Source organism: Microcebus murinus, chromosome X, assembly GCF_040939455.1.
Source record: "Microcebus murinus isolate Inina chromosome X, M.murinus_Inina_mat1.0, whole genome shotgun sequence".
Lineage (NCBI taxonomy): Eukaryota > Metazoa > Chordata > Mammalia > Primates > Cheirogaleidae > Microcebus > Microcebus murinus.
This window is the reverse complement of record NC_134136.1, coordinates 124,933,541-124,960,176: the sequence shown is the minus strand read 5'-3', so window position 1 is coordinate 124,960,176 and position 26,636 is coordinate 124,933,541. Positions and strand designations below refer to the sequence as shown.

At 40.6% G+C, this 26,636-nt stretch overlaps 1 pseudogene; it reads left to right on the top strand.

Annotated features, from left to right (window-relative positions):
• On the top strand, window positions 1–25,836 carry LOC109730300 (large ribosomal subunit protein eL6 pseudogene; annotated as a pseudogene).
• The last annotated feature ends 800 nt before the right edge of the window (window positions 25,837–26,636 follow it).

The following is a 26,636-nucleotide window of genomic DNA, read 5'->3' as shown; positions in this document are numbered from 1 at the left end:
ATGCCGTCACTGTCAGTAGGTGGCACTTGCTTGTAGGAACAGGCTATGCTGTTGTTTTTGTGTCCTGTTATCAGCTCTTGTTCTGGGTGGAGCTGGGTTGGGTAAGCCTGCCCTCAGGCACCACCAATGCCATTAGCAGGGGTCAAAGTTCTGTTCTCTGCTTCCAGGAAAAGCTGTCAGGGTGGGGCTGGAATGGTCCCGCTCAGCCAGAAAGTCTGCTTGTGGAGGTGGGGCTGTCTGAGTCCCGCAGTCTGAAGCAGGCCTCACTTCTTTCCACCCTCCCCAACTCCACAGCTACTCCAGGGCCTCTGCCTGCAGGCCAGACTACAAGTCACCAGGCCTCCCCAGATTGTGATGCCGGCAGGGATGTTCCCTGCACAGAGACGCTGCCTGGGCTGGGCACACAGCCTCCCTCTGGTGGTAGGGTTGCCCTCTAGGACGCTGATCTGCCCCTGGAGGCACACACACCTCAGCAGGCTGTTCACAAATATCCCTTCTGTGCCCCGGGCAATGCTAGACCTCGGTGCACGGGATCTGGTCTGCAGGTCCGACCTCTGGGTCCCAGAGTTCAAACTGTATCCCCACCAGGGAGAGGAGTTCTGGTCCCAATTCAACCACAGGGAGCCCAAGCTGTGTCTGTGTCTCTCAGCCTCTAAGTCTGCACCATTCTCCTGGGAACACCGTGCCAGCAGCACCTGGGAGGGCTCGTGGGTAAGGAGCTCACAGTCTGATTTCCCCTTAGTCAGCTGTAGGGTCCCAAAAGGGAAGGTCCCGTTCCCTGGAGGTTCTTCTGGCTGGTGGCTGTATTGTCTCTCTGGGCAGCCGCAGGTAGGGTCAGCAGAGGAGAGATGGAGGCAATATTGCGCCTGCCGCGGGGCTCGGGTCTGTGCACACGGAGGTGCCCCGAGGTATTTGGGAGTCTGATGCTGTTTCTGCTACAGGCTCCCCGCTGGCTGGCTGCGGCCGTCTCTGGGCTGTTGTTCGCAGGTCTCTCCACCCGCTGCGGAGCCCACCAGCAGTCCCAAATGCAGGGGAGGGGAAAGGTGATTTATCCACCTACCCTTCCCGCTGGTCTCCGGGCTGCTCCAGCAGTCTCAGCTTCCAGTTCTCCTCCGCAGCCTCCTCCCGTGGAGTCTCCCTGGGTCTCAGGTACCCCTCCTTCCGGCCCTCGTCTGCTGTATGCTCGCCTTCTTGCTTCTTTTTACTAATTTCTGCTGGAATCTGTCTTTTCTGCAGAGAAACTCTTTCTGGCGGTGTTTCTCGTCCGCCATCTTGATCCTCTCCCCAGGCAAAGAATTTTTGGTGAAGACCTCAAAGAAAATCACAGCCACAACAAAAATAAATAAAAGGAACCCAATCAAATAAAAAGCTTCTGCAAAACCAAACAAACTGTCACAAGTGCAAATAGACAACCTACAGAATTGGAGGAAATTTTCACACGCTCCATATATGATAAGGGGCTAATAACTAGAATCTATTTACAACTCAGGAATATCAGCAAGAAAAAAATCAAACAATCCTATCGAAAAGTGGGCAAAGGACATGAACAGAAACTTTCCAAAGAAGACAGAATAATGGCCAACAAACATGAAAAGATGCTCAATATCTGTAATCATCAGCGAAATGCAAATCAAAAGCACAATGAGATATCACCTATCTCCAGTGAGAATAGCCTTTATCAAAAAGTCCCAGAACAATAAATGTTGGCGTGGATGCAGACAGATAGGAACACTCCTACACTGCTGGTGGGACTGCAAACTAGTGCAACTTCTGTGGAAAGCAAGTGAAAAAGGCTAATCTCAAGTCTAAAAAGTTTAAGAAGGGGAAGCCACACTGCAGCCAAAATCCTGTTCTCGTCAGAGGAATCAGCCGATATTCCCGATCTGCCATGTACTCTAGGAAGGCCATGTACAAGAGGAAATACTCAGTGGCTAAATCCAAGGTTGAAAAGAAAAAGAAGGAGAAGGTCCTCGCCACTGTTACAAAACCAGTTGGTGGTGACAAGAATGGTGGCACTCGGGTGGTTAAACTTCACAAAATGCCTAGGTACTATCCAACAGAGGATGTTCCTCGAAAGCTGTTGAGCCACGGCAAAAAACCGTTTAGCCAACACGTGAGAAGACTGCGAGCTAGCATCACTCCCGGAACCATCCTGATCATCCTCACCGGACGCCACAGAGGCAAGAGGGTGGTTTTCCTGAAGCAACTCGGCAGTGGCTTGTTACTTGTGACTGGACCTCTGACCCTTAATCGAGTTCCTTTGCGAAGGACACACCAGAAATTTGTCATCGCCACCACCACAGAAATTGATATCAGCAATGTGAAAATTCCTAAGCATCTCACCGATGCTTACTTCAAGAAGAAGAAGCTGGGGCTGGGAGCAAGATGGCGGACGAATAACACCGCCAGACAGAGGGTCTCTGCAGAAAAGACAGATTCTAGCAGAAACTAGAGGAAAGAAGCAAGAAGACGAGCATACAGCGGACAAGGGCCGGAAGGAGGGGTACCTGAGACCCCGGGAGACTCCACGGGAGGAGGCTGTGGAGGAGAACTGGAGGCTGAGACCACCGGAGCAGCCCGGAGACCAGCGGCAAGGGTAGGTGGAATTGCTGTTTCCCCTCCCCTGCATTTGGGACTGCTGGTGGGCTCCCCAGCGGGTGGAGAGACCTGCGGATACCAGCCCAGAGACTGCCGCCGCCTGCCAGCGGTGAGCCTGTAGCGGACGTGGCACCAGATTCCCAACTTCCTCCGGGCACCTCCGTGTGCACAGACCCGAGCCGCGCGGCAGGCGCCATATTGCCTCCTCCTCCCCTCCGCCGACCCTACCCTCGGCTGCCCAGAGAGACAATACAGCCACCAGCCGGAGGCACCTCCAGGGAACAGGACCTTCCCGTTTGGGACCCCGCCCGCCCTCCCAGGTGCTGCTGGCACCGTGTTCCCAGGAAAACGATGCCGACTCAGAGGCTGAGAGACATAGACCCAGCTTGGGCTCCCTGTGGGTGAATTAGGACCGGAAATCCTCTCCCTGGTGGGAATACAGTTTGAACTCTGGGACCCAGAGGTCGGACCTGAAGACCAGATCCCCTGCATCAAGGGCTAGCATTGCCCGGGGCACAGAAGGGTTATACGTGTGAACGGCCTACTGAGGTCTGTGTGCCTCCAGGGGCGGATCGGCGTCCTAGAGGGCAACCTTCCTCCCAGGAGGAGGCCGTGCACCCAACCCAGGTGGCGTTCCTGTTCAGGGAACCTCCCCGCCGGCATCACAGTCCGGGGAGGCCTGGTGGCTTGTGGTCTGGCCTGCTGGCAGAGGCCCAGGAGTAGCTGCGGAGTTGGGGAGGGTGGAAAGAAGCGAGGCCTGCTGTAGACTGCGGGTCTCAGACAGCCCCACCCCCACACCCAGACTTTCTGGCTGAGCGGGACCATTCCAGCCCCGCCCTGAGAGCTTTCCCTGAAAGCAGAGAACAGAACTTTGACCCCTGCTAACGGCCTGAGGGCAGGCTTACCCAACCCAGTGCTGCCCAGAACGAGAGCTGATAACAGGACTCAAAATCAACACCATAGCCTGTTCCTCCAAGCAAACGCCACCTACTGACAGGGAAGGCATCTTGCACGGCCTTTCCACGGCACCCACTGACTCAATATACAGGGAGTGGTCCAATTTCACCCACAGGCACCAGCTAACGCCTCAGAAACTAAACAAGGTGTGTGAATACCCAAACAATAACCTAAGGAAAGAAACAAAAACTGATCGACATGGGAAGAAATCAGCGAAATAACTCAGGAAATATGAACAACCAAACGGAAAACACACGCCCAAAGAGGAGCACCAACCCCCTAGAAACGGACACCGACCAAAATCAGGCAACCAATATGACAGAAGAGGAATTTCGTATGTGGAACATAAGAACACTCACCCAGCTGCAACAACAACTCAATAACCAACACCAAGAAACCACAAAAAGTCTTCAGGATATGAGAAAAGAAATAGACACATTGAAGAAAAGTGTAACCGAACTCCTGGAAATGAAGAATCAATTCAAGGAACTACAAAATACAGTGGAAAGTCTCAAGAACAGGGTAGATGAAACAGAAGAAAGAATCTCAGAGCTTGAAGATAACACCCTCCAATTAAATAAATCAGTCACAGAAATAGAGCAGAGAAACAAGAGAAAAGAGCAAAGCCTACAAGACCTGTGGGATTATGTGAAGAAACCTAATGTGAGGGTCATAGGGTTACAAGAAGGGGAAGAAGACAACACTCAAGGGTTGGACAAGCTGTTTGAAGATATAATAGAGGAAAATTTCCCAGGCCTTGCTCAAAATCTTGATATACAAGTTCAAGAAGCTCAGAGGACCCCTGGGAGATTCAACGCAAACAGGAAGACGTCACGACATGCAGTCATCAGACTGACCAAAGTATCAACTAAAGAGGCCCTTCTAAGAGCTGTAAGACAAAAGAAGCAAGTAACATACAAGGGAAAGCCAATTCGAATAACATCAGACTTCTCTAATGAGACTTTACAAGCAAGGAGAGACTGGGGCCCCATTCTCACTCTTTTGAAACAAAACAATGCCCAGCCTAGAATATTATTCCCTGCAAAACTAAGCTTCGTATATGAAGGAGAAATAAAAAGATTCTCAGACAAGCAAAGGCTCAGAGAATTCACCAAGACAAGACCAGCCCTACAAGAAGTGCTTAAAACAGCGTTATGCACGGAACATCATAATAATAACCCACGAATATAAAAACAACCAAAACCCAAAGATATTAAAGGCCAGATATTACAATGGCTCAAGACAGAACTCATAGCAACAACATCCAACCCAACAGAATGATCAATAATCTACCTTACCTATCAGTTCTCTCAATAAATGTGAATGGCTTAAACTCTCCACTCAAGAGACATAGGCTGGCTGAATGGATAACAAAATACAGGCCAAGTATATGCTGTCTTCAGGAAACACATCTAACCTGCAAGGATGCATATAGACTAAAAATAAAAGGGTGGAGATCAATATTCCAAGCAAATAGAAGCCAAAAGAAGGCTGGTGTGGCAGTTCTAATTTCAGACGATTTAGTTTTTAAACCAACAAAAGTAGTAAAAGTCAAAGAGGGTCATTATATAATGGTGAAGGGCACAGTCCAACAAGAAGAGATAACAATTTTAAATATATATGCACCCAACTTAGGTGCACCCAGATTCGTAAAGCAAACCTTAGTGGAGCTAAGCAAATGGATTAATAGCAACTCCATAGTCGCCGGAGATTTCAACACCCCACTGATGGCAGGAAACAGATCCTCCAAACAGAAAATTAATAAAGAAATAATGGACTTAAACAAAACTCTAGAACAATTGGGTCTGACAGACATCTACAGAACATTCTACCCAAAATCAACTGAATACACGTTCTTCTCATCAGCTCACGGGACATTCTCTAAGATTGACCATATCCTAGGACACAAAGAAAATCTCAAGAAATTTAAAAAAATAGAAATCATACCATGTACCTTCTCAGATCACAGTGGAATAAAACTAGAAATCAACCCTAACAGAAACTCACATTTCTACACAAAAACGTGGAAATTAAACAACCTTCTACTAAATGATTACTTCATAAATGAAGAAATCAAGACGGAAATAAAAAAGTTCTATGAAGAAAACGACAATGGAGAGACAAGTTATCAACTCCTCTGGGACACAGCTAAAGCAGTTCTGAGAGGAAAGTTTATCTCCATAAATGCCTATAACCAAAAGACAAGAAGATCACAAATAGACAATCTAATGAAATGACTCAAAGAGCTGGAAAAAGAAGAACAGACCAACCCCAAACCCAGCAGAAGAAGTGAAATCAACAAGATCAAATCAGAACTAAACGAAATTGAAAACAGGAAAGCTATTCAGGAGATTAATAAAACAAAAAGTTGGTTCTTTGAAAAAATAAACAAAATTGACACGCCATTGGCTAAGCTAACGAAAAGCAGAAAAGAGAAATCTCTAATAAGCTCCATCAGGAATAAAAAAGGAGATATCACAACTGATCCCAAAGAGATACAAGATACAATTTATGAATACTACAAAAATCTTTATGCACACAAACTGGAAAATGTGGAGGAAATGGACAAATTTCTAGAAACACACAGCCTCCCTAGGCTCAACCAGGAAGAAATAGATTCCCTGAACAGACCAATCTCAACAGCTGAAATAGAAACAGCAATTAAAAATCTCCCTAAAAAGAAAAGTCCCGGTCCAGATGGCTTCACACCTGAATTTTACCATACTTACAAAGAAGAACTAGTACCTATCTTGCAGAAACTATTCCACAACATCGAGAAGAACGGAAACCTCCCGGACACATTTTATGAAGCGAATATTACTCTGATACCAAAACCAGGAAAGGATGCAACAAAAAAAGAAAACTACAGACCAATATCCCTAATGAATATAGATGCAAAATTTTTCAACAAAATCTTAGCTAACCGAATCCAGACACTTATCAAAAAAATAATCCACCACGACCAAGTGGGCTTCATCCCAGGGATGCAGGGATGGTTCAACATACGGAAATCTATAAATGCAATTCACCACATAAACAGAAGCAAAAACAAAGACCACATGATCCTTTCAATAGATGCAGAAAAAGCTTTTGACAAAATTCAACACCCTTTCATGATACGAACACTTAAGAAAATAGGCATAGAAAGGACATACCTAAAAATGATACAAGCCATATATGACAGACCCATAGCCAACATCATACTGAATGGGGAAAGATTGAAATCATTCCCACTTAGAACTGGAACCAGACAAGGCTGCCCACTATCTCCACTTCTGTTCAACATAGTGCTGGAAGTCTTGGCTACAGCAATCAGACAGGAAAATGGAATCAAAGGTATCCAAATAGGGGCAGAAGAGATCAAACTTTCACTGTTTTCTGATGATATGATATTGTATCTAGAAAACCCCAAGAATTCAACCAAGAAACTCCTGGAACTGATCAATGAATTTAGTAAAGTCTCAGGATACAAAATCAATACACAGAAATCAGAGGCATTCATATATGCCAACAACAATGTAATTGAGAACCAAATCAAAGACTCAATTCCCTTCACAATAGCAACAAAGAAATTAAAGTACCTAGGAATATATTTAACCAAAGAGGTAAAAGACCTCTACAGGGAGAACTATGAAACACTGAGGAAGGAAATAGCAGAGGATGTAAACAGATGGAAATCCATACCATGCTCGTGGATCGGCAGACTCAATATCATCAAAATGTCTATACTACCCAAACTGATTTACAGATTCAATGTAATACCTATTAAAATCCCATCAGCATTCTTCACAGATATAGAAAAAATAATTTTACGCTTCGTATGGAACCAAAGAAGACCCCGAATATCAAGAGCAATTCTAGGCAACAAAAACAAAATGGGAGGCATTAATATGCCAGATATCAAACTCTACTACAAAGCTGTAGTAATTAAAACAATATGGTATTGGCACAAAAACAGGAATATTGACCAGTGGAACAGATGGGAGAATCCTGATATAAAACCATCCTCATATAGCCATCTCATCTTTGACAAAGCAGACAAAAACATACGCTGGGGAAAAGAATCCCTCTTCAATAAATGGTGCTGGGAAAACTGGATAGCCACCTGTAGAAGGCTAAAACAGGACCCACACCTTTCACCTCTCACAAAAACCAACTCACGCTGGATAACAGACTTAAACCTAAGATATGAAACTATTAGAACTCTAGAGGAAAAAGTTGGAAACACTCTCCTAGACATCGGCCTGGGCAAAGAGTTTATGAAGAAGTCCCCAAAGGCAATCACAGCAGCAACAAAAATAAATAAATGGGACATGATCAAACTACAAAGCTTCTGCACAGCCAAAGAAATAGTCTTGAAAGTAAACAGACAACCTACAGAATGGGAGAAAATTTTTGCATCCTATGCATCCGATAAGGGACTTATAACTAGAATATACTTAGAACTCACGAAAATTAGGAAGAAAAAATCAAATATCCCCATTAAAAAGTGGGCAAAGGACTTGAACAGAAATTTTTCTAAAGAAGACAGAAGAATGGCCAACAAACATATGAAGAAATGCTCAACATCTCTAATCATCAGGGAAATGCAAATCAAAACCACAATGAGATATCACTTAACCCCAGTGAGAATGGCCTTTATCAAAAAATCTCCAAACAATAAATGCTGGCGTGGTTGCGGAGAGAGAGAAACACTCCTACACTGCTGGTGGGACTGCAAACTAGTTCAACCTCTGTGGAAAGCAATATGGAGATACCTTAAAGCGATACAAGTGAATCTGCCATTTGATCCAGCAATCCAATTGGTGGGTATCTACCCAAATGGTCCAATGACACTCTACAAAAAAGACACCTTCACTCGAATGTTTATAGCAGCACAATTCATAATTGCAAGGCTGTGGAAACAGCCCAAGTGCCCATCAATCCAAGAATGGATTAATAAAATATGATATATGTATACCATGGTGTACTATTCAGCTCTAAGAAACAATGGTGATATAGCACATCTTGTATTTTCCTGGATAGAGCTGGAACCCATACTACTAAGTGAAGTTTCCCAAGAATGGAAAAACAAGCACCCCATGTACTCACCAGCAAATTGGTATTAACTGAGCAGCACCTAAGTGGACACATAGGTACTACAGTAATAGGGTATTGGGCAGGTGTGAGGGGAGAGGGTGGCGGGTATATACATATATAATGAGTGAGATGTTCACCATCTGGGGGATGGTCATGCTGGAGACTCAGACTTGTGGAGGGAGGGAGGGAATGGGCATTTATTGAAACCTTAAAATATGTACCCCCATAATTTGCCAAAATATATATATATACATATATATATATATATATATATACATAAAAGATTAAAATATCTATGAATAAATAAAAGCAAACAAAACATCTAGGAATATACCTAACTAAAGTGGCAAAAGACTTACACACTGAAAACTAAAACAATATTGCTGAAGGAAATTAAAGATATTCATCAAATCCCATTTACTAATTTTTGTTGTTGCCATGATGGCCATTGGGTCTTAATCATAAATTGTTTGCCTAGGCCGATATCTAAAAGAGTTTTTCCTATGTTTTACTCTAGAATTCTTACAGTTTCATGCTTTAGATTTAAGTCTTTTATCCATCTTGAATTTATTTTTGTGGGTGGTGAAAGAGAGGGCTCCTGTTTCATTTTTCTGCATGTGGCTATCTAATTTTTCCAGCATTATTTGTTGAATAGAGCTTCTTTTCCCCAGTGTATGCTCTTGTCTGTTTCATCAAAGATCAGTTGGTTGTAGGCAGATGATTTTATGTCTGGGTTCTCAGTTCAGTTCCAATGGTCTTTGTCTCTATTTTTGTATGAATACAATACTGTTTTGGTTACTATAGCCTTGTAGTATAGTTTTGATAATGTAGTGCCTCCAGATTTATAATTTTTATTTATTTATTTTTATTTCAGTATATTACCAGGGCACAAATTTTAAGGTTTCAAATAATGCCCTTGCCCCCCTTCCCCCAACAAGTCTGAGCCTCAAGTGTGACCATCCCCCAGATGGTGCACATCTCACTCATTATGTATGTATATACCCGTCTCTCCTCCTCCCTCCCACCTGCCCATAACCCAATTAATGTAGTTCCTATGTGTCCACTTAGGTGCTGCTCAGTTAATACCAGTTTGCTGGTGAGTATATGTGGTGCTTGTTTTTCCATTCTTGGGATACTTCACTTAGTAGTATGGGTTCCAGCTCTATCCAGGAAAATACAAGATATGCTATATCACCATTGTTTCTTAGAGCTGAATAGTACTCCATGGTATACATATACCACATTTTATTAATCCACTGTTGAATTGATGGGCACTTGGGTTGTTTCCACAGCTTTGCAATTATGAATTGTGCTGCTATAAACATTCGAGCGCAGGTGTCTTTTTCACAGAGTGACCTTTGTTCTTTTGGGTAGACACCCAGTAATGGGATTACTGGATCAAATGGTAGATCCACTTGTATCGCTTTAAGGTATATCCATATTGCTTTCCACAGAGGTTGAACTAGTTTGCAGTCCCACCAGCAGTGTAGGAGTATTCCTCTCTCTCCGCATCCATGCCAACATCTATTATTTTGGGATGTTTTGATAAAGGCCATTCTTACTGGAAATAAGTGCTAACTCATTGTGGTTTTGATTTGCACTTCCCTGATGATTAGAGATGTTGAGCATTTTTTCATATGTTTGTTGGCCATTCATCTGTCTTCTTTAGAAAAGTTTCTGCTCATGTCCTTTGCTCACTTTTTGATAGGGTTGTTTGATTTTTTTCTTGCTGATTTTTGTGAGTTCTAAGTAGATTCTAGTTATCAGCCCCTTATCAGATCTGTAGGATGCAAAAATTTTCTCCCATTGGGTAGGTTGTTTGTTTACTTTCATGACTATTTCTTTGGCTATGCAGAAGCTTTTTAGTTTGATCATGTCCCATTCATTTATTTTTGTTGTTGCTGTGATTGCCTTTGGGGTCTTCTTCACAAATTCTTTGCCTAGGCTGATGTCTAGGAGAATGTTTCCAATATTTTCCTCTAGATTCTAATAGTTTCATATCTTAGGTTTAAGTCTGTTTTCCAGCGTGAGTTGATTTTTTCAGAGGTGAAAGGTGTGGATCCTGCTTCAGCCTTCTATAAGTGGCTATCCAGTTTTCCTAGCACCATTTGTTGAATAAGGATTCTTTTCCCCAGTGTATGTTTTTGTCTGACTTGTCAAAGATTAGATGGCTATATGAGGATGGTTTTATATCAGGATTCTCACATCTGTTCCACTGGTCAATATTCCTATTTTTGTGCCAATACCAGATTGATTTAATTACTACAGCTTTGTAGTATAGTTTGATATCTGGTGTATTAATGCCTCCCATTTTGTTTTTGTTGCCTAGAATTGCTTTTGATATGCGGGGTCTTTCTGGTTCCAAAGGAAGCGTAAAATTATTTTTTCCATATATGTGAAGAATGATGTTGGGATTTTAATAGGTATTACATTGAATCTGTAGATCAGTTTGTGTAGCATAGACATTTTAACGATGTTGAGTCTGCCGACCCACGAGCATGGTATGGATTTCCATCTGTTTACATCCTCTGCTATTTCCTTCCTCAGTGTTTCATAGTTCTCCCTGTAGAGGTCTTTTGCCTCCTTGGTTAAGTATATTCCTAGGTACTTTATTTTCTTTGTTGCTATTGTGAAGGATATTGACTCTTTGATTTGGTTCTCAATTTAATTGTTGTTGGCATATAGGAATGCCTCTGATTTCTGTTGATTGATTTTGTATCCTCAAACTTTACATAATCATTTATCAATTCCAGGAGTTTCTTGGTTGAATCCTTGGGATTTTCTAAATTTAATATCATATCATCAGCAAACAGTGAAAGTTTGATCTCTTCTGCCCCAATTCAGATAACTTTAATTCCACTTTCATGTTTGATTGCTATAGCGAGGACTTCCAGCACTATGTTGAATAGAAGTGGAGTCAGCCTTGCCTGGTTCCTGTTCTACGTGGGAATGCTTTCAGTCTTTTCTCATTCAGTATGATGTTGTCTATGGGTCTGTCATATATGGCTTGTATCATTTTTAGGTATGTCCCTTCTATGCCTATTTTATTAAGTGTTCTTATCATGAAAGGATGTTGAATTTTGTCAAAAGCTTCTTCTGTATCTATTGAAAGAATTATGTGGTCTTTGTTTTTGCTTCTGTTTATGTGGTGAATTACATTTATAGATTTGCATATGTTGAACCATCCCTGCATCCCTGGGATGAAGCGCACTTGATCGTGATGGATTATTTTTTTTGATAAGTATCTAGATTGGCTGGCTAGGATTTTGTTGAAAAATTTTACATCTATATTCATTAGGGATATTGGTCTGTAGTTTTCTTTTTTTGTTGTTGCATCCTTTCCTGGTTTTGGTATCAGAATTATGTTCACTTCATAGAAAGTGTTGGGGAGGTATCCATTCTTCTCAATGTTGTGGAATAATTTCTGCAAGATAGGCCTACCAGTTCTTCTTTGTCAGTGTGGTAAAATTCCAATGTGAAACCTGGGACTGGGACTTTTCTTTTTAGGAATATTTTTAATTGCTGTTTTTATTTTGGCTCTTGATATTGGTCTGTTCAGGAATTCTATTTCTTCCTGGCGGAGCCTAGGAAGGCTGTGTGTTTCTAGAAATTTGTCCAATTCCTCCACGTTTTCTAGTTTGTGTGCATAAAGGTTTTTGTATTATTTGTAAATTATATCTTGTATCTCCTTGGGATCAGTTGTGACATCTCCTTTGTTGTTCCTGATGGAGCTTATTAGAGATTTCTCTTTTCTGCTTTTCGTTAGACTAGCCAAAGGTGTGTCAATTTTGTTTATTTTTTCAAAGAACCAACTATTTGTTTTATTAATATGTATAGCTTCCCTGTTGTCAATTTTGTTAAGTTCTGACTTGATCTTGTTAATTTCACTTCTTATGCTGTGTTTGGGTTGGTCTGTTCTTATTTTTCCAGGTCTTTGAGTCAATTCATTAAATCATCTATTTGTGATCTTTTTGATTTTTGGTTATAGGCATTTATGGAAGTAAACTTTCCTCTCATTACTGCTTTATCTGTGTCCCAGAGGATTTGATAACTTGTCTATCAATTGTCATTTAGTTCAAGGAATTTTTTTATTTCCATCTTGATTTCTTCATTTGTCAAGTAATCATTTAGAAGAAGGTTGTTTAATTTCCACTTTTTTGTGTAGAAATGTGGGTTTCTGTTAGAGTTGATCTCTACTTTTATTCCACTGTGATCTGAGAAGATACATGGTATGATTTGTATTTTTTACAATTTTTTGAGACTTACTTTGTATTCTAGGATATGGTCAATTTTAGAGAATGTCCCATCAGCTGATGAGAAGAACATATATTCAGTGGTTTGGGGGTAGAATGTCCTGTAAATGTCAGCCAGACCCAATTGTTCTAGAGTTTTGTTTAAGTCCACTCTTTCTTTGTTAATTTTCTGTTTGGAGGATCTTTCCTGTTCGGTCAGTGGGGTGTTGAAGTATCCAGTTTTTATGGAGTTTCTGTTAATCAATTTGCTTAGATCCAGTAAGGTTTGCTTTATGAATCTGGGTGTACCTAAGTTGGGTGTATATATATTTTACACCCAATTGTTATATCTTCTTGTTGAACTGTACCCTTCACCACTGTATAAGGATCATCTTCGTCTTTCACTACTTTTGTTGGTTTAAAAACTAAATCATCTGAGATTAGAACTGCTACGCCAGCCTTCATTTGGCTTCCGCTTGCTTGAAATACTGATGTCCACCCCTTTACTTTTAGTCTATATGCATCCTTGCAGGTTAGATGTGTTTCCTGATGACAGCAGGTACTTGGCTTATATTTTCTTATCCATTCGGCCAGCCTATGTCTCTTGAGTGGGGAGTTTAAGCCATTCACATTTATTGAGAGTACTGATAGGTGAGGCAGGTTACTGTACATTCTGTTGGGTTGGACGTTGTTGCTTTGATTTCTCTCTTAAGCCATTGTCATATCTGGCCCTTAATATTTATGTTTTGAGTGTTTTTATGTTCGTGAGTTTTTATTATGCTGTTCAGTGCATAACACTGTTTTGAGTACTTCTTGTAAGGCTGGTCTTACCTTGGTGAATTCTCTCAGAATTTTCTTATCTGAGAATGTCTTAATTTCTCCTTCATATATAAAGCTCAGTTTTGTAGGGTACAAGATTCTAGGCTGGGCATTATTTTGTTTCAAAAGAGTGAGAATGGGGCTCCAGTCTCTCTTTGCTTGTAATGTTTCAGTTGAGAAATCTGGAGTTATCCTGATCAGTTTTCCTTTATATGTAACTTGCTTCTTTTGTCTTAAAGCTCGTAGAAGTGCCTCTTTAGTTGATATTTTGGTCAGTCTGATGACTGCATGTTGTGACGTCTTCCCGTTTGCATTGAATCTCCCCAGGGTTCCTTTGAGCCTCTTAAACTTGTATCTGGAGATTTTTAGCAAGGTCTGGGAAATTTTCCTCTATTATATTTTCAAATAGCTTGTCCAAACCTTGAGTGTTTTCTTCTTCCCCTTCTGGTAACCCTATGACCCTCACATTAGGTTTCTTCACATAATCCCACAGCTCTTGTAGGCTTTGCTCTTTTTTCTTGTTTCTCTGCTCTATCTCTGTGACTGATTTATTTAATTGGAAAGTGTTATATTCAATCTCTGAGATTCTTTCTTCTGTTTGGTCCACCCTATTTTTGAGGCTTTCCATTGTGTTTTGTATTTTCCTGAATAAATTCTTCATTTCCAGGAGACCGGATTCATTTTTCTTTAAGATCCAGATTTCCTTAGTGAATTTTAGTTCCAAGTCCTGAATTTTCTTTGTGGTTTCTTTGTGTTGGTTGTCCATTTTTTCTTGCATATCATTTAGCTTTCTTACAATCCAATTTTGGAATTCTGCTTCTGTCATTTTAGGGGTTTGTTCAGTCTCCATTTCTTGAGCTGGTGTACCTCTTAGGGGGAGTGTTTTGGGTTTGATTTTTTGAAGTTCCAGAATTCTTAGGCTTAGCTCTCTTCATCTGTATCAGCTGATGGTGCCCAGGGGTCCTCTCTTCTGTAGTTTCTTGATCATCCACTGGGGGGAGCTATTCCACCACACTAGGATGGTACCCCTGATGGGAGGCTTTACTTGTGCAGCCTATTGTGGCAGCTTGCAGAGGATTTGTTCCTTGACCAGGGCTCTGACCAGGGGAGGGGATCCAGCCCCAGCATTTTGATCAACTGGGTGACCTAATGGTTCTCAGAAGCAAAGTCTTTAATACTGCATACTTACGCACTGTGGCACAGGCCCAGCAGATTCTCCCTAGATCTTGGGAATGGTGGGTTTTCTTGTCTCAACACACCTCCAATGGTGGAGCCTATCACTTTTGGCAGGAGAGATGCGGGCTAGGGGGAGGAAGTAGCTCCCCAGTCTGCCTTGCACTCCAGTGCCCCAGTTTCTGTGGCTCCTGTTGTCATTAGTCTTCTCAGTTGTTCATTGATCAAGCCAGTCCTGGCGAGCCGATTGGAGATTGTGTAGGAGCAGAATTTGTCAGGACAGTCTCTAGGCTTCGGGGGGAGGTGACCTGCCCTCTGTGCCTTATGGCACTGTGGCAGCTGGGCTGTGGGCCCCCTCAATGGTGACGCTTGTCCACTCGCAGGGCACCAGCACTGGGGGCGACTGTTTAGGAGGTGGCAAGTGCCAGGTTGGGGGTCTGGGTCATCAGGACGCCCCGTTGCCTCCTCTATGCTGCCTTCCGACCGCCTGTTCAGGCATAGTTCTCGCTCTTACTGACCCGCTCTGTGAAGTCTTATTTGCCTGAGGCAGTTCCAGCTTAAAGTCCCCAATTTAGTGAACAGCTCTGTAGGGCTGGCCCCATTCATTACCAGAGGCAAGACATCTAACTCCCTCCCTTATCAGCTCAGTTTGGTTTCCTCCCATCTTGGAGCCATCCTAGCACAGGGCTCCAGGGAGTTTCCACTAATGACCATACCCTCTTCTCCTGCCACGATTTTGCACCAATTTCAGACAGGTCCCTGGCTGGGTGAGTGTGGAGGTCAATGGGGAGGCAAGGAGTTCTCCTGTGGGTCTGATCCCACTTCACCCCCTGGCCCAACAGGCCAGTGTCCTCCCACGCACCCTATTGTTTGTTTTGCACTCTCCAGAGAATGAGATCTTATCTCCTGATCACCATGTTTTTCTTTTTTGAGAGTCCTGCACTGAACCTCTACAGATTCTTGATGCTGTCCTTGTAGGGGTGAGATCCAGTCAAATGTAGGAGACCAAGATCTATGTCTCCTTCTCTGAGAGCAGGAATCAGGGGTGTTACCTTTACTCTGTCCTCCATATTTGTTCTTTTTAATAAGTGAGATTTGATTAAACTAAAAAGCTTCTGCACAGCTAAGGAAACAATCAACAGAATAAATATACAGCACACAGAATGGGAGAAAATATTCACAAGCTATACATCCAATAAAGGGCTAATATCCAGAATTTACAAAGAACTCAAACAAATCAGCAAGAAAAAAAACCCTATTGAAAAGTGGGCAAAAGACATTAACAGATGCTTCTCAAAAGAAGAAAGACAAATGGCCAAGAAACATGAAAAAAATGCTTAATGTAACTAATCATCAAAGAAATGTAAATTAAAACCACAATGAGATATCACCTTACCCCAGTTAGAAACTCCAAAAACAATAGATGCTGGAGTGGATGCAGAGAGAAAGGAATGCTTATACACTGTTGGTGGGATTGCAAATTACTACAACCCTTATTGAAAACAGCATGGAGATTCCTCAAAGAACTAAAAGAAGACCTACCATTTGATCAGCAATCCCACTACTGGGTATCTACCCAAAGGAAAAGAAGTAATTTTATTAAAAAGACACCTGCACTTGAATGTTTATTGCAGCACAATTCACATTTGCAAAGATGTAGAATGCCCATCAAAGCTTATGCAGATCTACTTATGTAGATTAATAAAATGTGGTATAGGTACACCATAAAAAAGATGAATTAATACCTTTACAACAAACTGGATGCAACTGAAGAACATTCTCCGAAGTGAAGTATCTGAAGAGTGGAAAAACAAACACCACATGTACTCATTATTAAATTGCAACTAGCTAATGAGCACACATGTACACAGAGGGAAGTAAAACTCAGTGGAAATCAACCAGGGAGAAGGGGTGGAGGAGAGGGGTGAAGACCTACTTAATGGGCACAACGAATACTATTTGTGTGATGGGAACACCTTTAGCCAGGACTCATGCATTACAAAAGTTCTCCATGTAACCTAAAATGTTTGTACCTCCTTAATTTTTTAAAATAAAAAACCAGAAATTATATGATAGTATTAAAAAAAGAAATTAAAGGCACAAACAAATGGAAAGATTTTCCATGTTCATGGATTAAAAGAGTTAATATTGATTATTTTTAAGATGTCCATACTACCCAAAGTGACCTACAGATTTAGTATAATCCCAACAGCATTTTTGCAAATGTAGAAAAAAAAATTCTAAAATAACATGTGGAGTTTCAAATGACCCTGAATCTAAAACAATTTTGAAAAGAACAAAGCTAGTAGGCCTTACTCTTCCTGATTTCAAAACATACTACAAATCTACTATAATCAAAATGGTGTGGTATTGGCATAAAGATAGACATGTAAACCAATGAAGTCCAGAAATGAACCCTCACATATATGGTTAAATGATCTTTGACAAGGTGCTTAAGATTACTCACTGGGGAAAGGACAGTCTCTTCAACAAACAGTATTGGAGAAACTGAATATCCACAAACAAAAAATTGAAATTGGACCTTTATATTAAACCATAAACAAAAATTAACTCAAAATGGATAAAAAATTTAAGGTAAAACCTAAAAATTAAATGCTAGAAGAAAAGATAATAAAACAGCTTCATGACATTGGATTTGGGAAAGAATTTTCAGTTATGACACCAAAAGCAAAAATAGACAAGTGAGACTACATTTATTAAACTTAAGGACTTTTGTGCATCAAAGGACAAAATCAACAAAGTGAAAAAGGCAACATATGGAATGGGAGAATACATTTATAAATTATATATGTAATAAGGGATTAATAAACAGAATATATTAATATAAAGAAATTCTACAACTCAACAACAAAAACAACGCAATTTAAAAATGGACAAAGGACTTGAATAAGTGTCAAAGATTATATACAAATGACCAAGTATATTGAAGGATGCTTCAATATCACTAATCATCAGGGAAATACAAATCAAAACCACCATGAGATATTATTTCATACCCATTAGGATGGCTACTATCAGAAAAACAGAAAATAAGTGTTGTTGAGGATGTGGAGAAATTGGAATGCTTATACACTGCTGGTGGGACTGTAAAATAACACAACTGCTATGGAAATAGTATGGTAGTTCCTGAAAAAATTTAAAATAGAACTACCGTATGATCCAGCATCCCTACTTCTAGGTATGTATCCAAAAGAATGGAAATTGAGGTTTCAAAGAGATATTTGGACATCCATGTTAATAGCAACACTATTCACAATACCCAAGAGGTGGAAGCATTCCAAATATCCATTGACAATTGAATGGATGAACATAATGTGGTATATACATAAAATAGAATATTATACAACCTTGAAAAATAATGGAATATTATTTAACTTAAACAAAATAAGGAAATCTGGCCACATGCTACACCAGGAATGAACTTTGAAGACATTAGGCTAAGTGAAATAAGCCAGTCACAGAAAGGCAAATACTGTATAATTCCACTTATATGAAGTATCTAGAATAGTCAAATTCTTAGATTTAGAAAAGACAATGATGGATTTCAGGGACTGGGGAATAGGGAAAGGGGAAGTTGTTTATTAGATATTGAGTTTCAGTTTTGCAAGAAGAACAGGTTCTGAAGATGGGTTGCACAACAATGTGGGTATATTAACACTACTAAACCATACACTCAGAAATGGTTAAGATGGCAAATTTTATGTTATGGGTATTTTACCACAATAAAAGATTTTTAAAAAGGCTAAAGAAGAAAAAAAATCACACCATCATATCTGTTGATGCCAAAGAAAAGCATTAATGAAATCCAACAGCTATTAATAGTAAAAATTCTCAGCAAACCAGGAATAAAGGGAAACTTCCTCAACTTAATAAAGAGCAACTACAAAAAAACTTACAATTAAGATCATACTTAATGGTGAAAGACTGAATTCTTTCCCCTTTATATCAACAACATAAAAGTTTATCTGCTTATCTGTTCTCACCAAGCTTGCTCAGCAAAGTAATGGAAATTCTAGCCAATGCAATAGAAAAGAAAAAAAAAAAGGAAAGAAAAGACACAAAAGGCATACAGATTGGAAATTAAGAAATAAAACGGTCCCTATTTGCATATGACCTGATTGTCTATGTAGAAAATCCTAAAGAATCTATAAATGTCTATACTACCCAAGGTGATCTACAGATTCAATGCAATCCCTATTAAAATTCCAACATCATTTTTCACAGATCTAGGAAAAAAAATTCTACACTTCATATGGGACCAGAAAAGACTCCATTAGCCAAAGCAATCTTAAGCAAAAAGAACAAATTGGAAGGCATCAATTTACCAGACTTCAAGCTATATTACAAGGTATAGTAACTAAAACATCACATCTTCTGGCACGAGAACAGACACATAAACCAATGGAACTAAACTGAGAACCCAGATATAAAATCATCCTTATATTGACATCTGATCTTGACAAAGCAGACAGAAACATACACTGGGGAGAAGAATCCCTATGCAATAAATGGTGCTGGGAAAATTGGATAGCCACATGTAGAAGACTGAAACAGGATCAGCTCCTCTCACACCTCACAAAAATTAATTCATGATGGATAACAGACTTAAACCTAAAGCATGAAACTATAAGAATTCTAGAAGAAAAGGTTGGAAAAATTCTTATAGACATCGGCCTAGGCAAGGAATTTATGAAGACGATTCCAAAAGCAATCACAGCAACAACAAAAATAAACAAATGGGACCCGATCAGATTAAAAGGCTTCTGCACAGCCAAGGAAACTATCATTGAAGCAAACAGACAACCTACAGAATAGGAGAATACATTTTCGTGCTATACACCTACTAAAGGGCTAATAACTAGAATCTACATAGAACTCAAGAAAATCAGCAAGAAAAAATCAAACAACCCTATCAAAAAGTGGGCAAAGAATATGAACAGAAACTTTTCAAAAGAAGATAAACTAATGGCCAACAAACATATGAAAAAAATGCTCAACATCTAATCATCAGGGAAATACAAATCAAAACCATAATGAGATATCACTTAACTCCAGTGAGAATGGCTTTTATCAAAAAGTCCCAAAACAACAAATGTTGGCATGCATGCAGAGAGATAGGAACACTCATGCACTGCTGGTGGGACTGCAAATTAATACAACCTCTGTGGAAAGTAATATGGAGATCACTCAAAGAGCTACAAGTAGAGCTACCATTTGATCCAACAATCCCACTACTAGGTATTTGCCCAAAGGAAAAAAAGGCATTCTATAATAAATACATCTGCACTAGAATGTTTATACAATTGCAAAGATGTGGAAACAACTGAAGTTCCCATGAGTGGATTAATAAAATATGGTATATGTATACCATGGAGTTCTACTCAGCCATAAGAAATGATGAACTACCTCTTGTATTATCCTGGATTGAGCTGGAGCCCATTCTTATAAGTGAAGTATCACAAGAATGGAAAAACAAGCACCACATATACTCACCATTAAATTGGTACTAATTGATCAACATTCATGCACACATATAGAAGTAACATTCATTGGGTGTCAGGCAGGTGGGAGAAGGGAGGAGGGGATGAGTGAATTCACACCTAACAGGTGTGGTGCGTGATGACTGGGGGATGGGCATGCTTTTAGCTGTGATTCTGGTGGTGCAAACACAATTTATGTAACCAAAGCGTTTGTACTCCTGTAATATTCTGGAAAAAAAACACAATATAAAGTGAAAACAGGTTAAAAAAAGGAATCTACAAAAAATCTCATAGAACTAAAATGATTTCAACAAGTTTATAGAATATGAGCTCAACACACAAAAGTTAATCACTTGTCTATTTACTAGCAAGTATATAGAAATGGAAATTTAAAACACAATGCTATTTGTGATGATTCCAAAGAAAAGGAAATACTTAGGCACAATCTAAAAAACACATACAGTATCTGTATGCTAAAAATGTAAAAATTCTGATGAAACAAATCTAAGAAGACCTAAATACTTTCCAAAAGAAGACACAATAATGGCCAACAAACATATGAAAAAATGCTCAACATCTCTAATCATCAGGGAAATGCAAATCAAAACCACAATGAGATATCACTTATCTCCAGTGAGAATGGCCTTTATTAACAAGTCCCAAAACAATAAATGTTGGCGTGGATGTGGAAAGAGAGGAACACTCCTACACTGCTGGTGGGACTGAAAACCAGTTCAATCTCTGTGGAAAGCAATATGGAGATACCTTAAAGCAATACAAGTGGATCTACCCTTTGATCCAGTAATCCCATTACTGGGCATCTACCCAAAAGAACAAAAGACACTCTATGAAAAAGACACCTGCACTTGAATGTTTATAGCAGCACAATTCACAATTGCAAAGATGTGGAAACAATGCAAGTGCCCATTAATACATGAGTGGATTAATAAAATCTGGTATATGTATACTATGGAGTACTATTCAACTATAAGAAACAATAGTGATATAGCACCTCTTGTATTTTCCTGGATAGAGGTGGAATTCATTCTATTAAGTGAAGTATCCCAAGAATGGAAAAACAAGCACCACATGTACTCACCAGCAAATTGGTATTAACTGATCAACACCTAAGTGGACATATAGGAATAACATCTATCGCGTGTTGGGCAGGTGGAGGGGAGGGGAGGGGTATATACATACATAATGAGTGTGATGCGCACCAACTGGGGGATGGTCATGCTGGAATCTCTGACTAGAGGGGGGAAGGGGGGCAGGGACAATATACGTAACCTTAAAATTTGTACCCCCATAATATGCTCAAAAAAAAAGAAGACCTAAATAAATGGAGAGGTGTGTCACATTCATGGACTGGAAGGCAGAACACAGTAAAGATGTACATTCTACCAAAATGATCTGTGGGTTTAGTGCAATTCCTGTCAAAATCTAAGCAAGGCTCTTTTTTTGTAGACATAGACTAGCTTATAATTAAATTTATATGGGGATGGGTGCGGTGGCTCACGCCTGTAATCCTAGCATTCTGGGGGGCCAAGGTGTGAGGACTGCTTGAGCTCAGGAGTTTGAGACCAGCCTGAGCAAGATGGAGACTCTGTCTCTACTCAGGAAGCTGAGGCAGGAAGAGCGCTTGAGCCCAGGAGTTTGAGGCTGCAGTGAGTTCCAAGGACGCCACTGCACTCTACCCAGGGCAACAGAGTGATACTCTGTGTCAAAGAAAGAAAAAATTAAATTTATATGGATATCTAATTTATATTCTCACCAACAGTGTACATCCTGGTCAACACTAGTTATCTTTTGTCTTTTTGATAATAGCCATTCTAACAGGTGTGAGGTGATATTTCATTGTGGTTTAATTTGCATTTCCCTGATTATTAGTGATATGAACATTTTTATGAAAAAAGTATGGAGGTTTCTCAAAAAATTAAAAATAGAACTACTGTATGATACAGTAATCCCACTACTGAGTATATATCCAAAGGAAATGAAATCAATATGTCTAAGAGATATCTGTATTCCCATGTTCATTGCATTATTATTCACAATAGCCAAGATATAGAATCAACTTTTGTGTCTTTCAACAGAGGAAACAATAAAGAAAATGTGGTACCATACCACTGCATAAAGGTAGAATTAGAATCTAGGACTCTTTGATGGCAAAATCCAAGTTCTTTCTACAATACTCTAATGCCTCTGGCCTTTTGGAGTTCATAGTGTCGAGACCTTTTCTAAGCATTCACATGTTCCATTACTTAAAATTTTGGTTGCAAGCAATGGTGTGCTGGTAAACAGTTAACAACTGGCTCTCCAAAAATAAATAAATAAATAAATAAATAAATCCATAGTTGGTAGTCTTCGCAGTCTTTCACGGAGTACATAATCCTACCATGGCCAATTTCAAGTTACAGATTTCACTGAATGCAAAAGTGGGATAAGGTACACACAATGCACTGTCTCAAGCTGGTGCAAACTGGCCTCACCACATCATTGGTCACAATCAATAGGAATTTTTTCTTGCCAATATAAATAAAATGGATTTTGTGAGAAAAATGTTTGAAGCTCACAGAACTGGAGGGAGACTGAAGAAAGTAACTTGAGAACTGGATAGAAAGCAGGAAAACAGCAGTAAAGATAAGAATGGTCTGATCAGGATGCTGACCTGGAGCTAGAATCACAGAAACCATTTTTTTTCACTCTTGTGTTAATCACTTAAATTTCAAAGTCCAAGGAGAGGATGTGTTATTATTGACTAAGAGTAGGTTGTATGCCTGTCCCTTGGCCAAACCAGGACAGAAAGAGGAATAATCTGGTTTACTCCTCTCCAATAGGAGGAGAATAAACATCTGAACATGTCATCCCACAAAGACTACATATTGGTTTTCTATTAATGCATAACAAATGACCAAAGAGAGTGGTTAAAACAACATCCATTTATTATCTCCTAGTTACTGTAGGTCAGAAGTCCAGACAAGGTTTGGTTGTGTTCTCTGTTCAGGCAAGATCAAAATCAAGGTGTCAGCAGGGCTGTATTTGTATTTAGCCCAAGAACAAATTTTAATGACCCCTATATTATTTTTTATAATCCTACCTCTTAACTACTTGACCTTTTGAGTTGTTTCCCAGAAATGGTGGCTTTTCTGCAAGACAAAGGAGCTGAGATTCTGAAGGCCCCTGGGGGGCCTTCCTGACGCCAAGATTCGCCATCCCCCACACATGTCCCCAATGCACATAGCCCCTTGTTAGTTACATAACTAACCCAAGGCCAGCGGCCCCTCTTTTAAAAGCCTTTGATCTCTGTTAGTCAGAGAAATGGATTTAAGGCAGCTTCTCCCATTCTCCTGATATAAAAAATTCCTTTCTTCTTTGGCAATCCTCGTTGTCTCAATAATTGGATCTTTGAGCAAAAAGCAACTACACCTAGACTGAAACCCCCTTGTGGTTTTGACAATACCGCAATTTCTTTTTGGAGCCTTCTAATTTCATTCAGATTGTTGACAGAACTCCTGTCCTTGCAGCTATAGGTATGAAGTCCTTATTTCTTTTTTTTTTTTTTTTTTTGGCAGATGTATTTTATTCTTTTTTTTTTTTATTTCGGCATAATATGGGGGTACAGATTTTAAGGTTTAAATAAATGCCCTTCTCCCCCTCCTCCCCTTATTTCTTTGTTGGCTATCAGCTGGAGGCCTCACTTAGCTTATAGAGATCACGCATATTCTTTGCCATGTAGTACCCTCCATCTTCAAGTCCAGGAATGGAGAATGTCCATGCATCTAATCCTTCTCACTCTTCAAATCTTTCTTGCCAAGACAAGTGCAATCCCCTGTAAAGTCTCACCTGACTAGGTCAGGCCTGCCCAGGATGGTGTCCCTATCTTAAGGTCAACAGATTTTGGAATTTAATTACCTGTGCAAAATCCTTTCACAGCAGCATCTAGATTAGTGTTTTATTGAATAACTGCCAGATAGTTATGTACACCAGGGGGTCGGGAGCTTGTGGGCCATCCTAAAAGTCTGTCTCCTGTAATGGGGGAACTTTATTATCCTAAAAGGAAATTGAGTGTCATTTGGAAAGGTGAATGGATACCAAAAAGACAAATATTCACTACAGCTTATTTGGCTAACATCTACACATATGTTTTGCCATCCCACCCTAAAATTTCACAACAGTGAATGAGGCATTCTGTGAGATCACGGGTGGTGGTGAGACAGAAGTACTGTAGGTAGAGAAGGCAAATCAATACCTAGAATATTCACTTATTCCACAGAGATCGTAAATCCAACTAACTCTTTGAAGATGAGAAGGGATCAGTCCCCTTCAGGTTGGTACATATCAGGAACTCAGTATAGTGTTGGAGTAAGGTGCACTCAGCAGTCCAGGTAGTTGCATCAGCCTTTGTGAGCCTGTAGTTGAGGCCATGCATAGCCTCTCTGTTTATGCCACCATGACCACTTTGTACAGGTGCCCATTGAGCAAGCACAAGAGCAGCTGAGGAAAGAGGCTTGCTGACCTTCAGTGAGCAGGTCATACTGCTGTACAGATTACTGAGAGCCTACTGGTGAGCATTCACATTGAACACTGATAGTCTCATGGTCTGGACCAATCTTAAGAAGTTCAGTACCACTTCCTTAAACTTCTTTTTTAGCTATTTTTCCAAATGTCCTAATTCAAAATTTCTGCTAATTAGGATGGATTATTATCCCTGAACTTGGATCTGGATGCAACAACTTGTACTACTTTTGGTTGTCTCTCTTTGGAAAAGAGTGAATGCACTTTTGTTTGTATGATGAATAACTGCATCATTTTACACAGTGACCTCTTCCCAAAGGGTGCAATGTCAAAAAGTGTTTGTTGTAGATATCGGACAGGTGAATTTTAGTGAATATTTGATAAAATAAAAATACTTCTTAATTAAAAATTTTTATTCTGATATAGTTTAAAAATTATAAAAAAGTTGCAAGTGTAGTAAAAAGAATTCCTGTCTACACTTAACCTAGATTCCCTGATGTTAACATTTTACCACATTTGTTTTATCCTCCCTGTTTCTCTCAGTCTTCTCTCAGTCTCTGTGTCTCTCTCTAGACACACACACACACAATTTTATAAATGTTTTGAGAGTAAGTTACAAAGACATCCTCTTACAGAAAACAGTACAATAATCAAAATAAGACCACTAACATTGGTCCAATATTGTTATTTAATATAAAGACCTTATTCAGATTCTGCCAATTTTGCAAATTGCTTCAGAATTTTGTGAGCAGGGAAGGGACTGAATCGAATCTATTGTGGGGTGTGCACAGGGCAGAATGGCTTACTGAAGCCTGGAGTAAGGTACAATCCACAGGCATTGGGCCTCCTCTGCCAGCCCCAGGCCCCAATGATGCACCCTCCTCATTCTTCAGGTCCCTGAGAACTCCACTGTGACGTTTTACACCCCTGGTGTTGCCTGTAACCGCACTGTCTTCTAAATGAACTTTGCTGAGACTGATTGTCCAAGGCGTGGCCCCAGGACTCCTCCACACCTTCAGCACCTAACACGGCTTGGAGGATCAGCAGAGATCCATCCATACCGAGTAGATCTCGCAGACCACAAGAGCTAGGGGAGGCAACAGATCTCTCATCTCCATCCCCATTTACAAATGAGCAACTGAAGCTCAGAGAACTAAGATTGTTGGGGGCAGAGCAGGAAGGACGCCTGTAGGCTGCCTCTCAGGCCTGGTGTCTTCCTCAGGCATCACACAGCTGTTTAAATTCCCTCCTACTGGGTGGTTCCAATCTGCACACGTATGGAACTGGGGGTGTGGGTGCTGATGGTGGGGGGGAACAAAACCTCAGGGAAGACCTGTGCTTACCTTGAGGGCTTACAGACAAATGGTTTGCTCTTTTCTGAGGCTGCAAAGTGGAGCCCATCTACCTGAATGTGGAGGCCGTGAACACACACCGGGAGAAGCCTGAGGTAGGTGGGGGACTCCATGGCCCAGGCTGGTTGTGGACACAGCACATGGCAAAAGTCCCCTCCCCCACAGAAAGGCTGCCCCAACGCCACAGAGCCTGGGTGTTTTGCACCAACAAGTAGAATAACCAGCCTCCAGAAACGCAGGACCCACAGCCCAGACCTGAGGCACCATGGAGATGCAGGGCAAAGGCCTCAGGCTAAGATTCCTAAGGCTTGGCTGGAGGTAGGGGCTCCAGCCAAGCCTTAGGAATCTGCTTGCACTGCTTGCAAGCCTTAGGCATCTGCTTGCATAGCCTTGCACTGCTATTTTAT